This window comes from Sus scrofa, chromosome 18 (assembly GCF_054392235.1).
Source record: "Sus scrofa isolate SSC_HxYL_T2T_F1_AM1 chromosome 18, Sscrofa_HxYL_maternal_Yorkshire_Landrace_v2.0, whole genome shotgun sequence".
NCBI classification, from domain to species: Eukaryota; Metazoa; Chordata; class Mammalia; order Artiodactyla; family Suidae; genus Sus; species Sus scrofa.
This window is the reverse complement of record NC_139400.1, coordinates 24,108,011-24,122,163: the sequence shown is the minus strand read 5'-3', so window position 1 is coordinate 24,122,163 and position 14,153 is coordinate 24,108,011. Positions and strand designations below refer to the sequence as shown.

Sequence of the window (14,153 nt, the reverse complement as noted above, 5' to 3'; positions counted from 1 at the left end):
ATTCAATAACTCTACAGAGGGGATTCCCTGATGGTCTCGTGGGTAGGATTCAGCGCTTTCACCGCTGTGGTCCGGGTTCAGTCCTTGGTCTGGGAACTGAGACCCCGCATCAAGCTGCTGTGTGCTGCGGCCCCAAAAATGATAATAAGAACTATGGCATAAATACTTTTTAAAAGCATTGGCTCAGAAATATTAAGCAGTTAAAATAAAGGCAGAGAAAAAATAATATGAAGAAGGGATAAAGAGATGGCAGATTTGAATGCTTGAACGGAGAGATAGAAAGCAGGACAGGAAAAAACAAAACAAAACCAAATCATAATAACAGCCAGAACATGAAAGAGACGAAATCAGCTCTGAACTTAATACTAGAGTGAGCTGTTTGAAAGATTATTAGAAGGAAAATGCTTATATTATTTGGACTCTGATCTTCAAAGTTATTTTTTTATCACTGTTTTTTGGTTAAGTTCTTCTTAGGCGGTAAATATGATTTCCAGCCCAGAGAAGGGAGAGATATGGATGAAACTCACTGGCGTAAATTATTCCCTGGAACACAAGGCCCCACAGACAGAGTCTAGGGGACCTTTGCATGCTAATTACTTACAAATTTGTGCTGGTTTTGGCGCTCTGCTGGGGGTCGGTAAGAGGCGAGGAAATTGGGTGGAAGGGGCTTCTGCGATCATATACTCTGCTTTAGACATTTTCTTAAAATACTACTTTTTGTTTATATGTTTATTTTTACACTTTTTGTAATTTAAAATATTCCTTCTAGTCGATGGTGAGATTATACATCTTTATTCTTCCAGCTGCACTCACCCACTATGGAGAGTGGGGCACAGGAAGGGGTCTGAGCAAACTGCCTAAGTAGGTATCCTTGAGAGGGGTTCGACTGTATAATCCCATCAGATCAGGGAACCTGTCACAAGTAGTTGTTGAAATGAGCCATTTTATCTCCCAGCCTCAGCCCACTCCACCAAAAGAAAAAAGGAAACGTCAGAAGGCCCTGATGGTCCCCCTTGCTCGTTGCAATATGAACGGCTCTGAAAAGGGACCAGAGGCCTCTTGTCCTGGTGTCCTTTGACTCTTGAAAACCCAGAGCTGCATGGACTGGTTTGTTAGTGGTGACTAGAAGGGGTCCTCTCGCTTGGTGGCCCATCGCCATCTGGTAATTAATAATGCAGTCTCTTATTTTGAGCAGCACAGTCTTCCAGAGTTCTGTTCTGTCCCTTCTAAAAAGGCTCCACAAGGCAAAATAGGACGTAACTGCTAGAACAAGCCACTGAGTGATTCCCACCAGCTCACCTGGCTTCAGCTGTTCTCCCAAAGAGGAGGATGAGATACAGCTATGCTCAGCTTTGTGCATGTACAGTTCACCTGTCGCGTTCATGGCACGAAGAGTCCCCACTACAGCTGATGTCTAATTTATGAGGTCCATCAGCTCTGTTCTTCTGACAAAGATCTCTTGGGCCATGCCCGTGAATACCTTTCATGGGCTCAGTTCCATCTTATAATGCAACTTGTACCCTCTCCGTTCCTTTCAGGGTGATTATTCCACCCAGTGAGTGATTTAAGTGACTGGCAGCATTTTGACGATCGGTGCAAAACCCAAGTGAACCGTAATCACTACTTATGTTGTCTTTGTTAAACAAAGCACCCAGCGAACCTGGTTTATTCTCTCGAACAATGTGCTTCGTGTACCCACACGAATTCCCAGGAGAAATGCCCATTGATGTTTATAATTTGAACAAAGCAGGGGATTCTCTGATAATGGGTTACTTTGATGGCTCCATGTCAGTGCGACTTGAGAGAGGGCATAAGGGACAGCTTTTTATTATTCTTTTGAAAAGTGAACCAAATGATTACCTCAACAAAAGGGTTGCCAAGTCTGGAGATGAGACAGCATGAAGCAAATGCCAGCCTTTTGCTTAGCTCGCCCTCATGGATACTCAGGATGCGCCAAAGTCTAAAAGAGAAGAGTGAAAGTTTGATTTTTCTGTCTGCATCATTTTAACTATTTGGTATGGTCATTCCATGCCTTATTATAATTAAGAAGCTATGAATGGGAGGGAATGAAGCTGGCAGAAAATTATCTTTCTAGTAGAATATCTCTAGATATTACAGCAGGAGTCTCCTCCACTTGAAATATTTTGTGTCATACCGAAGAGGATGTTTCAGTTTTAGTTGCAGGGCTTGGCTGGTCCTTTGTCCAGGAGATAAGAGTTAACCATTTTTTTCAAAGATAGTCTTTCCATCTCTTTCAGTATTTGCCTTAACTCTGTCTTTGCATTTAAAAGGGTCTTCTCACCTCATATGACTACACCTGCTCTTACTTTTATCCTATCCCACTCCATGATTCCTGCTCCACTGCTTGTGGTATTCCACTGCTCAATCTTCCTTTAACCTGTTCTACTTAAGATAATTTCTACCGATGGAGTTCCCGTCATGGTTCAGTGCTTAACGAATCTGACTAGCATCCATGAGGATGCAGGTTTGATCCCTGGCCTTGCTTAGTGGGTTAAGGATCTGGCGTGGCCATGAGCTGTGGTCACAGACACAGCTTGGATCCTGTGTTGCTGTGGCTGTGGTGTGGGCCAGCAGCTATAGCTCCGATTCGACCCCTAGCCTGGGAACCTCCCTATGCTGCAGGTGCAGCCTTCCCCCCACCCCCACTCCAAAAAAAGTTAATTTCTGTTGAAAGCCTACAACCCAGTTAAAGGGAAAAAAATGCATTGATTTATAAAACTCGTACATCTAAAGACTTCAGGTGTGGCTGGATCCAGAGGTTCACAAGATAATGTCACATCACAAACATGTTTACACACCCGCGCTCTCTCTCTCTCCCTTTCTGTATTTCTTGGTATAGTCCTTCTATTGCTTTCCATCCCAGGTAAGACCTTTTCATATGACCACATCCTTGGCCACCACAGCCCCAAGATTATTTGATCCCCTCTGAAAAGCATTTTTGCCAAGAGATCCCAAAAGAGTCCTAGAGAAGACTTAGATTGATCTAGTTTGACCTTCTCTCGTGGGTCTCTCAGGTTCTCTTTGTAGACACCATATTTTCTGACTCTTTATCCCCCCTTCCATGACTCAGTCTCCCTCTTCTAGAATCTCTTCATTTTCAGGATCTGTTCTAACAAATATGCTTTCAGTGCCAGGAAGTTAGGCAGGCCCCTGTTTGGCATTGGGCATTCAAGATCTGGGTTTATACAGTTTCTCCCACTGATCTCAATTTCAACCTTGTAGCAAACGTACAGAATAATAATCTGTCCTCTGGAGTATCTGCTATAAGAACCGTAAATAAAAACGCAGAGATTAAGTGTTATGGTTAAGAAAATTCTCAGCCTAATGTGACCTCCATAAAAATTGTTAGAGTGTATTCAATTGGAACACTAAAGATTTTCTTTCGTATTTTATCTTTTTGTTTTAAGAATGCATTGCTTTTTCAAATAGACTACAGAGAACTTGAAGGGGATTCCGAGGCTTATTTTGTCTATTTTGCTTCCTCGGGGCGGGGGCTCTTCTCTGTCTTGGATTCTGTAAAAAGTCTCTAGGATTAGAGAATCTAAAACTTCCTTGATTATATATTCTGCTCTTTAAGTAACCTTACCATCAAGGAGGTCATCTATTTTTTATTAAAGTCCCTTTGCTTCAGCCTAAGCCTCTTTCTTCTATCCTCTTCTTCAGACATTAAATGTTGAATATTTTTTCTATAAAATACTTTAATGTGTCCAAAAACATTCCCCTGGCCTTTACCTGCCCATCTCTGGATATTAAAGATTTTGGGGCCTAAAGGTCCCAGTGCCTGAGTCCAGGGCAACCAAATCCAGCAGAATTAGGAGCCCAAGTTCACGAACACTCTCTTGGATGGTGGTTTGACTGTGGGCCTTTGTGAACGTGGTCCAATTGACGAGTTCCTCTGACACCAAGCTTATTCGTCTCCGACTCCCTCAGCTCCCGTTACTACAGTTCTTGCTGCGCCCACATGCATGGGTAATAAAGAGCCCTACCATCATATTTTTTTAATATAAGAAACCACGGGGTTGAACATCCCTCTAAGTTTCAGCTAGAATAAATCTCATAATTTGGGTTCCTAGAATTGGTTCAGGAATTGCAGTATTAGTCATGCAGTTATTTCTATATGTTATTTTATTATTATTTCCCCAATACACTTATTTTTCTACTGTACAGCGTGGTGACCCAGTTACTACATACATGTACCCATTCTTTTTTCTCACTTTTTTATTGTGGTGAGAACTCTAGCACATCAAATACACCATCGTAACCATTTTTAAGTGTACAGCAGTGTGTTAACTATGTGTTTATTACTATGCAACAGATCTCTGGAACTTTTTCAGAGTAACTGAAACTCTCTACCCACTGAACAACTCCCTATTTCCCCCGCACCCCCATCCCCTGGTAAATACTTTCTACTATCTTTTCTTTGCATTTAGACACCCCCATCTAAGTGCAGTCATTCCGTATTTGTTTTTCTGTAACTGGCTTATTTCACTTAGTGTAATGTCCTCAAAGTTTATCCATGTTATATTATAGCATATTATCCGTATTATAGCGTATGACTGGATGTCCTTCTTTTTAAAGGCTGAATCATACTCCGTTGTATGGCTATACTACATTTTCTTTATCTAGGCTTCGGTCAGTAGACATTTAGATTGCTTCCATCTCTTGGCTATTGTGAATAATGCTGCAGTGACACATGCGTGTGCAAATATACTTCTCTCTTAAAGTAGAACTAATGCTAGAGAATCTCGAAATCATCATCAGTTATTTTGCACATGAAGAAATTAAGGCTTCAGAATGTCTGCGTGTCCACGCCTGAACTGGGATGTCTGTGCCTGAACTGGGAGGGACACAAGTCCTCAAACTGCCAGTTTAATTTTCTCTTATCAGTGTCTTGACCAGCACCAAGGTTAAGTACTGGCACTGATAGCAATTCCAATGAGAAAGTATTTCTCTTAAACCGTCCAGGAAGGTCATGATATGTGTTTTAAGGGAAGCACCTTAATGCTTACCGCTTACCGTTCACATATGGTCATTCCTAACCATCATTATCTTATGTGTAAGCAGACTCTCTATGCTTTAAATATATGGGAGTATTGCCCATATCCCTTTTGACTTTCATTTTACTTGTAATAAAGTATCTTATTAATTTTTCACCCTCTTTTTTTTTTTTTTTTGTTCTCCAAGTGTTTTCCAAGTTAGGAACTCCAAAAATTCCAGCTACTAATATAATTCCATACCTCAGTTCACTGACGAATGCTCACATGTCCATTATGAGACCCCAGGAACATGTTCTAGCTGCTGCACTGTCCTTTAGGCAGCCCCTAATCTTGCGTGGCTGTTGTAATCAATTAAAGTTACTAAAATATAAAATGCATTTGCTTAGTCATACCAGCCACATTTCAGATGCTCAGCGACTATTGTTTTGGACAGTGCAGTTACAGATTATTTCTTTCACCACAGAAAGTTCTGTCGGCTAGTGCTATAACTTATCACCTAGGTCGCTACTGAGAAAGGTCTAAAGTAATGCCAGTCTGTACAGTTAGCTTTTTGAAACATACTTGAGATGTCCACCTTAGTTAAATCAAGACATGCACAAATACTTCAGTTGTTCAGTCTCCAAATCCCTTGACAGAGAAGTATGTTTGAGGCTTAGCATTGTCCAAAATTTTTCCTCTTGATGCTAAAGGGAAAAGAGTTTAATGGTCAAATATACCAGAGAAACATTAGGTTAAAGAACATGAAATCTAGTTCCTGCACACAGTACAACTTAAGGTTTTTAATATATTAACAGAGTAATTCTAGCAATGCAGAGTTTCCCAGACTTATTTATCAATGGAATTGTCTCAACCCAGAGTGTCTTACAAGAATTTTCGTACGTGGAACTTCTGGGAACTGCTATCCTGCCTATGCTATGTTTATATAATTTGTTCAGAATCTGTTGTTTCTCCTGATGTAGTCAGCCACAAGACAGGACAGGTTTCAGTACTGTAGGAATGTGATTCCATGTTACTGGCGAACTTGCACACCATCAGATGGCTCTTCTGTTGCAATTTGGTTATTTTATTATTTGATTTAATTATTTTGAGAAATGTTCAGGTCAACCCATATAAAATGACTGTGGCTTTCTTTTTGCCTGATTCAAACCTGACTGCTCACCAGTCATTAACACTTTCCTCACAATTCTCAAAAATTCCAGCTACTAATATAATTCTATACCTTACTTCACTGACGAATGCTCATATGTCCATTGTGGGACCCCAGGAATTGACTTTTTTAAGAAAAATTTTAATTTAGAATACTTTTAGAGTTGCAAAGATAGTACATAATTCCAGGACATACTTCCTGTGTTTCTCATACTCAGTTTCCCCAATTGCTAACATCTTAACATTTGTCCCAATTTATGAACCAATATTGTTACATTATTATTAACAAAGGTCTATACTTTTTTTTTTTTTTTTACTATTTCCTTAGTTCTTATCTAATGTCCTTTTCCTGTTCTAGGATCTCATCTAGGATATCTTAATCCATTTAGTCATTGTCCCTTTAGCCTCATTTAGACTGTGACAGTTTCCTAGACTTTCCTGGTTGTTGATGACCTTGATAATTCAGAGGAGCACTGGCTAGATATTTTGCAGAATGTCCTTCAACAAGGGGTTTGTGGAGTTCCCATCGTGGCTCAGTGGTTAACGAATCTGACTAGGAACCATGAGGTTGCGGGTTCGATCCCTGCCCTTGCTCAGTGGGTTAAGGATCTGGTGTTGCTGTGAGCTGTGGCGTAGGTCGCAGACACGGCTTGGATCTGGCATTGCTGCGGCTGTGGCGTAGGCTGGCAGCAACAGCTCTAATTAGACCCCTAGCCTGGAAACCTCCATATGCCAAGGGAGCGGCCCTAGAAATGGCAAAAAAAAACCCCAAAAAATAAAAAACAAAAACAAGGGGTCTGTGTAATCTCCTTTTGTGACTAGACTGGGCATGTGGATTTGGGGAAGGAAAAGGATAAACCATTCCCATCACATCTATCAAGGACAGCGCCTATCGATGCAATTATCACTGCTGATCTTCTGGGGTTGATTTTTACGCCTCCAATTCATGTAGTCCCTTCTAGACAGTTCCTTCTGAATTTTAGATCGACTTTCCACTTTCCCGCCCCGAATTGCTTTTGTCTGTCCCTCTAGTGACTATTTTTTTAAAGTGATAGATGCGTCTATTATAAGCTCAGTGTTTGGATAAGTTGAATAACTGCTGAAAAAAGAATAGTCTACTTTCAATGATTATGCAGTTGATAAAGATTATATCTTCATATATAGTATTACATGATTTTATATATATTAATTTTATTATATATAATTATTTACATCTATAATAGTGTATTTATATATCGCATATACTATGTGTTTTATATATGATAAAATATTACAATATCTTATAATATATTGTAAGATTATAATATCAGATCCAGATTGTGTATCTGAAAGGGTTTATGGGGGAGGAGCTGTTTTTTCCTACCCTAAGCCACTCAGGACCTGCAGCTACTTCTTGGTGCCACGTGTGCTAAACCCTCCTTAGTAAATGTCTGTAACCATGCTAATTTCAGACAAAGCCATGCCGAGATTAAGAGTTACCCAAATTCTCTTCCCTAAAAATAAAGTTGTATGGCGTTCCCCTTGTGGCTCAGTGGTAATGAACACAATTAGTATCCATGAGGATGCAGGTTCAATCCCTGGCCTCGTTCACTGGGTTAAGGATCCAGCGTTGCCGTGAGCTGTGGTGCAGGTCACAGATAGATATAACTCAGATCTGGCGTCGCTGTGGCTGTGGTGGAGGCCAGAAGCTGTAACTCAGATTCGACCCGTAGCCTGGAAATCTCCATATGCCATGGGTACAGCCCTAAAAAGACCCCAAAAAATAAAAATTAAAAATAAATAGTTTCTCTAATATGCAATGTTGACTCAAAAACCTGTTGACAAATGAAATGTACTTCCAGAGAAATGTCCTTTTACGATATCATTTCTGAAAATTAGCTGCACATCAACTGTAATCAGCTGGGGAGTTTTAAAAATAATGTTGCCGTGTCCCACTCCCAGAGATAGACAGTGAATTGTTCCAAGGTGCGGCCTGGGCATCCCCAGACCATTCAGGTCAGTGGTGGAAAACCACAGATGGAAAGGATTAGCACTCAAGCTTGGCTTCTCTTAGAGACACCTGTTGAGCCTCTGTCAGACTCTCTGGGGGAGGTGCCCAGGTACCATGCTTTTAACCATCACCTCAGGCAATTTCAGCAAATTAGCCAAGGTGGAGACCCACTAATTTTTGAAAACCTCCCTCCCCAAATTTCTTAAATTTCTAGGGCTCTTATATTTGGGAAATGCATTATAGTTATTTTGCCAGTTCTTGTCTCAAAAATTTGGTGTTAACGTGACTTCCCATTTTACAGAGAGGAACACCGGCTCAGAGTATTGTACTTCGTGTCTGTGCCGGAGTCAGGACAGCCACCCACCTCTGGTCAGTAATTCCTGGTTAGCCAAACTGTCCCCCATGTCGGATTAAAAATAAAAACTTTCTTACCCTTTTCAAATCAGTTAAATGAAACAAGCACAGAAATAAGCCTCTCTCCTAACACGAAAGGCTGCCCTTGCCAAATGGATTGAATGAATGCGGAAGTGTTTACAAGTCCATTAGATCATTGAAAATAAATATGAACAAGGTGCAGGTGTCTTTACACCCCCATCCCTCAAGGGCATGGTTTTGTGGCAAACCAACAGGCCTTTGTGCATGGCCAGTGAGGATTTAACATTTTCTAGAAGGTAGAATAGGAATTGAAAATGAATAGAGCGTGCTATCATAGGCTTTTTCTGCCTTAATAGCAAATGAAAGATAAAATGCAGACTCCTTCCCCCTCCCCTTGCTGTTTGTTTTTCTGCCTTGACACAAAGGAGAATAGCAATGTCCCTAGCTGGGATCTCATGGGACCTTGTCCTGTTTCAGCTTTGCTTTTGTCAAACCATTAAGCCAGAGTTTTCCTGTCATAATTTCATCTGATTATTTTTAATTAAAACTCCATGCATGGTAATTCCTCTCCTGCTTCGGTATTTACAAGTTTCAAATATTTGTAGACTGTTATCAGCCAGCTCCTCCTCAGCAGTTGCTTAGCCTAACTCTACGTATTTAGTGTTTCTAATCATCTTTCTGGGGCTGGACTTTCTCTGCCGTAATCATTGTTTGGTCTTATTAGTTGTCATTTTCTCCAGCTGACTCTCATTCTGTGGTCTCTTATCTTTCTTCTTCCGCTCTGGGTGCCAACTTCCAAGTTCATTGTCACTGGTTAGGTGCAGAAGCAGGCTGTTTACTGAGGTAATTATGTTACCCTTGGTATTCTGCCTTGTTCATGACTTTCCCACCTACTGTCCAGTTTGGAATTGGTTTTGATCTTATCTGACTAATACAACTTCTTCTTTAGTATGAGCCTTTATCACTTTTAAAGAAACTTAGGAGTTCCCGTCCTGGCTCAGCAGAGACAAATCTGACTGGGAACCATGAGGTTGTGGGTTTGATCCCTGGCCTCGCTCAGTGGGTTAAGGATCCAGCATTGCCGTGAGCTGTGGTGTAGGTCGCAGACGCAGCTTGGATCCTGCGTTGCTATGGCTGTGGTGCAGGCCAGCAGCTACAGCTCTGATTAGACCCCTAGCCTGGGAACCTCCATATGCCGTGGGTACAGCCCTAAAAAGACAAAAAAAAAAAAAAAAAAAAAAAAAAACCCAAAAAAACAAAACTTGAAAGTGGCCAAGTTTTCCATGTCATACCACTTTCAGAACTAATTATATGTTTTGTAGGAATAAGAACACCAAATGATAATTTTACGATGATTCAGCTTTGTTCATTTTCAGTCTTAACTGTACGCTTTTATCACTTGTAAACTGATGGAAATGTATCTTAATGGAGAAAGAATTGTGTGGAAAGTCCCTGGGCTCGGGGTGTTTACCTGATTGCTCTTGGGAATTTTCTGAGACCCCTGTTGTTCCAAAACAGTGGAGATGCCGGTAATCCTCTCACTTTATAAGGGAGACATCCAGAGCCCTCTGACTCCTCCCCCATTTGGTGTCCTAGGTGCTATTCTGTTGATCCTCATCTAGGCTTCAGACTGACCCCGTGGGTCCCTTTGTTCTTGGCACATCTTATGTACTGATACACGAGGGTCAGTCCCCTTTAAAAACATTTCTCCTTTTATTTTATTGTTTCCTCTTTTTTCTCATTGAATACCTTCACATGGTCGCTGATCATGATCATTTTGCCTCTCTCTTAACCTCTGTGGTCTTGTTCTAACTCATAGACTCTTTCCCAGGCTTCTCCCTTAGTCTAGGAGGCATATGTACATAATGACTTTGAAGTCATGCACACTTGGGGACAAATGAGGCAAGGTATTGTATCACCAGCGGGTAATTATTTAGCCTATCTGAACTCAAGAGGCCTCCTTACATGTTAAATAGATAAGGTGGTGCATACTCATTGGGTTGACACAACCATTACATAAGATGATGAACTTGACGTTCTTAGCAGTGTGTGACAAACAGTGGGAACTCAGTATGGGGCTCCTGGGGTCACCACTGTGAATCCTGTCCCTAGGGCTCTTGCTCAGTGCACTGCTGTCCTAGTCTTGGGTCTTTGTGCTCTCCTGCCCCTTCAGGGTTCTCTTTTATCTCAAGTCTTGAGGTTGCTTTTAAAGCTCTTTTAACATCTGTCCTTTGTGTCCTTCAAAACTGTGAAAAGAGCATTCTTATGTGGCTGAAAAACAAGCCAGAACCACCTACAATTCCTTCTTGTCAATCAGCTGGTCATCTGTAGATTTCATTGTCCTGTGCTGATTAGAAAACAGCACCCTGCCTCTCTCCACTAGGAGGTGACTATCAGTTGTGAAGCTACAGGAGGCTCGTGCTGTGGGTGTTTTTGATGTAATATTGGAGCTCTAAGTATCTACTTGTAAAGAATTATGGACCTGTTTCATTGAAAATGCCAACATTTGTGTCCATAAAGGAAATATTTTATTAAAATGTGGTAATATCATGGATGACTTAAGTGTGGTGGCTGTGAGCTTCCAGCTGAATAATTGCATCTTCCAACAAAACTCTAAAATGGAAACAAGACAAAATAGAGACGAAAATCTCTGGGAGTTCAACTCCCATTGTGGCTCAGTGGTTAATGAACCTGACTAGTATCCATGAGGATGCAGGATGGATCCCTAGCCTCGCTCAGTGGGTTAAGGATCCAGCGTTGCCATGAACCGTGGTGTAGGTCACAGACGTGGTTTGGATCCGGCATTGCTCTGGCTGTGGCATAGACTTGAGGGGAGGAAAAGAAAGGAAGGAAGGAAGAAATGAAAATCTCTCAGGAAAGGGGGAGGCAGAGGAAGGTAGAAAGTAAGAGAGGGCTTTTTAAATGGCAAGCAGAAATAGCAGAGCCGGACTGAAGGTGGAAATGCAGAATTACACACACACACACACACACACACACACACACACCCCGAGGCTGATATGCTGAGCCAAGGTGGAGAGGCGTGGCTTCTAAGGCAGCAGGACTTGAATGAGAAGTCTGAGGGGACTGTTGTGGCTGTCCAACAGACAAAGCTTCTCACAGTGAATGAGAAGCAAGCCACAGATTGTACCAAAAGACACTGATTGTGCCATTAGATCTAAGCTCTTATCTGGAAAAGCCCTCAGATAGTTGGGTGCTTTAAAACGTGAGCTAAGCCGCCTAGCCACCATGAAGCCATGACTTAATGAACGCCTCATCAGAAAATGAGTATGTCTTTTCATTTCTTCACCCTTGAAACTACCACACATGCAGTGGGTGGGAGAGACGAAGGCTGAAAGACGATAGAGGACTGGCCTGGATTTAATGGAAGAAAACTCCATCCCTTTGTGGGATTGGATTTAGAAAAATGTCCCAAATGTACACTGGATCTGCTTTGTCAGACAGCTTACTTATTAATCAATAGTGCATAAAGACCCTTTCCAGACGGCCAGCCCCAGGAAAGTATAGCAGAGGGACGGGATGTGCAAATGTGTGTGCATGTGACAGTCCCAGAGGATGCCGCGATGACAATAATGGCACTCAGCATTTAGATTGCATTTCATACTCTCAAGGACCTTTATCATCATTAATTCTTAATCCCTGATCCCCGCCTAAAGCTGGAATTAACAACCGTTACACTCTCAGTTTTACAAAACAGAAGTTTGGCCATTGGCCCAAGGTCACAATGAGATGGTGACAAAATTTAGACTGAACTCAACTGTGTCTCAGACTGCAGACCACAGCATCTAGAAAAACAGCCTATACTCGCCTGTTGCTCGTGTGCCTCGTCCCCCCAGGCCGGCGCACCTCTGTTTCCCCGCAGGGATGATGTTGCTCTCCAGTCCTCTCCCCCGATCCCAGCAGCGAGATGAATGCCATGTGCTGTCCCTGAGCGCATCTGTGAATGACATCGGATGCACTTCCTAAGGGGTCGTCTTCACCTTCACCCACTGCAGGAAACTGGAGCTTCAATGCTGGAACACCCCCCCACCCCCACCCCGCCAAGGATCTATTTTGTAGCCAGATTTTGTAGTTAGGTGTTTAGGAAAAGGTTCTCTTTTACTTTATTATTCTAAATGCAATACTGTAACTTATATCCAGTGTTATGAACCGTGCGATCAAAATGTAAAAGATCTCCTTCCTCCTTCACCTGAGGTACAGGGATGCGTCGGGTGTAGGTCTCCAAGGCACAGTGTTGTTTTGCTGTTTTTGAAAAGCAGTTAATCCTGTGTACTAACATCTCTAAGCTCTGGTCCTGGAATCCTAGGTGGGTTTGACTAGAGTTCTTAACTAACGGCTTAATCCAATTTTTCCGAAAGGAAGAATAATGAGGACTTTCCTCTAAGACTGATGAAAAACCTAAGTGTCTGTCTAGAAACCAAGAATATCTGATCTGATTCTTCAAGGAAGCAAAACAGTCCTGTAAATGTCAGAAAGATGTTACAAGCTGCAAAACCCCTTTGGTCAAATTCATCTAAAGAAGGTGCGATTTGTAGGTGACTTTTCAGCAAGTCTGTCAAAAGCTTCCTGCTACAGATAAAAATTCAATAACCTTTCACTGTGGACGTGCCACAATTATCACTCATTTAAAAACAGTCCCTCTAATAGGGTATTTTATCATGCTGGACAGTCTCTGCATTGTTCATTATTTAGTGTTTGCTAAGCTGATGGCACTTCCACAGCACTTTTCTTATCTCTACTTCTTCAGAATTGGATTTTATATTTCCGAACCAGTCAGATATGACAAGTCATTTTCTTCCCTCTTGTCTTTTAAGAAACGCAAACTTGATTTCTTTTTTTTTTTCCCCCACAATCACCACTTAAAGATTAAAGTTATTGGAAACGTCTGTATTAACTAGCATGGGACACGCCGTGGAAGACGATTGTGTTTTAATTGCAGTTGGGGGTTTCCTCTCTTCTTTTTTGTTCTTTTTATTTTCCAATATATGTGTATTCTGTGTCTCTTTGGAACCTCATTCTTCTAAAACACACAGTTATGGCCAAAATGAGGTATTCTGTAGCCTGATGTTGGCAGAAGACAAGGTATTATCGGAATTATTATATCAATGAACCTCAGGAAAGGTGGTGATAAGCTATGTAAGTGGGTCTCTGTATATAAAAATTGTCTTTATATGAGAAACTCAGTGAAAGGAAATTGATAAAGTCATTAGCCTAACACCTGGGGGGGGGCGAAAGGGGCAGGAGATACTAGTTCAAATAATCTCTCTTTCTGTATAGCTCATTATTGAGAATCTTACCATTTTAAGGCTGGAAAGATTCAGCTCCCTGTGCTTCACCATCAGTGATTTTTAAAAAGACGCTTGTACTTTATTCCAGCTTTGGACCTGATTCATAGCAGGTGCATCTAGGTGGTTACATTTCATTCCAGGTTCTGTCTTGGCCCCTCCCATTGGCATAGTTGTATTTTCTAATTAAGATCAAGTCTCTCCTCTTTGTAATGAGGAATCCCCGGGAGGTTTAGATGAGGCAGCCTGAACGAAGGATCAGAATAAAGTTGAGACTCTCTCCTTGGACCAACTGAGGACCTTTCCATTTTCTGCAAGGGG

The 14,153-nt window shown here is 41.6% G+C and overlaps 1 protein-coding gene across 7 annotated transcripts in view; it reads left to right on the top strand.

The window, feature by feature from the left end:
* EXOC4 (exocyst complex component 4) overlaps positions 1 to 14,153 on the top strand; it is a 799,095-nt gene that overhangs the window by 678,516 nt on the left and 106,426 nt on the right. The gene's annotated exons all lie outside the window — the stretch shown is intronic.